We start from the raw sequence: 2,372 nt of genomic DNA on the forward strand, positions 1-2,372 counted from the left end.
CACAAGTTTCAAACCACCGGCAACATCGCACGTGTACCAATTCTGGGTCGCCCAAGAGTCACAACCCCTCGACAGGACCGGTATCTGTCGGTAAGAGCACGTCGAACTCGGTCGATGTCAGCACAACAACTGCCATCAGAGATTACACCTGTTTCAAGACAAACGGTGTACCGACGACTGTATGAGGTTGGTCTTAACGCAAGACGCTCCATCGTGTGTGTTCCTCTCTCTCGTGTGCAGCGCAGAGCCCGCTTGAGGTGGAGTCAAGTACACAGGCACTAGACCATGGAACAGTGGGGTCACGTTCTGTTCTCGGATGGCTCGCGATTCAGGTTGCAGTCAGATTCTCGACGGACACTGATATGGAGAGAACAGATAACGCGCTAGAACCCGTAGAACATCATTGAAAGGGACCAATTTGGTGGTGGGGGTGTGATGGCTTGGGCGGGCATCATGCTGAATGGCCGTACTGACCTACATGTCTTTCAGGGCGGTACTTCGACTGGCCAGAGGTACCGTGAAGAGGTGCCGGAACCGTATGTGAGACTGTTTCGGAGTGCAGTTAGACCATCACTCATATTCATGGATGACAACGCATGTTGTCATCGGGCAGGTGTGGTGGACGAGTTTTTGGAGGAGGAAGATATTCGACGCATGCCGTGGCCTGCACGGTCCCCAGATATGAATCCAATAGAACATGTCTGGGATGCATTGCGAAGGCGGATTGCAGACCGACAGCCCCCACCACGAACGATTCCGCACTTGTGTACTGCCCTTCGGGCGAAATGGCCAAGGATACCGACGGACGTCATCAACGAAGTGATCGGGAGCATAGAACGACGTTGTGCAGCCTGTGTACCCGCGCGGGGTGACCACACGCCTTACTGATGCTCTTGATCATCCACAAACTCATTTGTCTTCTCACCACACACATTGGGTCATTTTCAATTACGGTGAGTTTTGTCAAATAAAGGTGTTGGGACTGTGTGTTGTGTGTTTTCTTCTTCCCTTGCACACTTTTTTCGCGCAGGTGTCCACGTTTTGGATGCCTATGATCAGTCATTTATGTTTGGACCATGTCGACTAGGATTATGCTATCTTTTTGAACACCAGTGTATTTCTTGATATGTTTAACATCTTCTGCACTTGTTAACTTGTATTTTTCTTGGTGCTTTTTTAAAATGATTTTTCTGTAGTATTTTGAATTTATTACCTGGTCTTGTATTCGTTTCTTGAAGCCTTCTATCTCTGGATACAGGTCTTTCTTCATCCATTAAAATATCGTATATTTGTCTACGAGAGGCATACTGAAAGTCGTGAGCAACATTTTCCACCGTTATCTTTATTTGTAAGTAAAAACAAATATATCATCTCAATCTACAGACTTTTCTTTCACTTTTCCACATAGTCTCCGTTTTCCTCACACATTTTCCGGTCATTCTGCAAGTTTGAAAATAACCTTACGATAGAATTTTGTTTCAGCTGCCCGTAGACACTGAACTACTGATTGACGAATATCCTCCAATCTCTCGTAGCGATGGCCTCGCATGTGTTCCTTCACAAAACCGAAAAGATGGTAGTCGGAGGGTACCACGTTGGGGCTGTAGGGAGGATGTGGAAGTGTTTTCCACCCTAATCTCCTGATCTGCTACATAGTGGCACATGCAGTATGCAAACGCGCATTATCCTCTTGGGATCATCTCCTTTCCAGGACAATGGCTTGTCTAGGCTCAAGAAAATGAACCAGGATGTAAGAATCCCATAAGACGCTCCCCATAACTTTTCCTACCACTTACAGTGTCTTCGCTTTCTTCTTCGGCGATCCCATTCCATACTCTGCCGTTTTGTTTCAGGTACATAATGATGGAACCAGCTTTTATCTCCAGTCACATTACTCGTCAAAACGTCGTCACCATCTTCATTTCCAAATCTCTGAAGAAGGATTTGGGCAATGGTTAGTGATCCTCGGTTAATAAACGGGGGACCCAATGGGAACACATTCCTAGAACCTAAGCTGTGAATCATTACTTGCACCGCACTATGTCCAACACCGAGTTTTGCAGCGATTTCATTCGCAGTGATACGCCTGTTTCCCGTAATCAGCTCATCATCCCTTACCTTGTTGCGTTCCTTGGAGGCAGTTCGAGGGGGCCCACTGCCAGGCTCATTTTCGATATTCGTGTTTCCAATCCTTAAAATGTTTCGGCCACCTTCTCACATTGCTGGCACCCATGCATACATCTCCATAGGCACGTTGCAGTCTGCGGTGAATTTCGGAAGCAGGTTGGTCCTCTTTAACAAGGAATTGAATCACAGCACGCTGTCGAAACGAAACCTAGCTGCCCGCCATTTTGGAAATCCTGCCTGTAGTC

This window comes from Thermobia domestica, chromosome 3, assembly GCF_964235325.1.
Source record: "Thermobia domestica chromosome 3, izTheDome1.hap1.1, whole genome shotgun sequence".
In the NCBI taxonomy this organism is placed as follows: Eukaryota; Metazoa; Arthropoda; class Insecta; order Zygentoma; family Lepismatidae; genus Thermobia; species Thermobia domestica.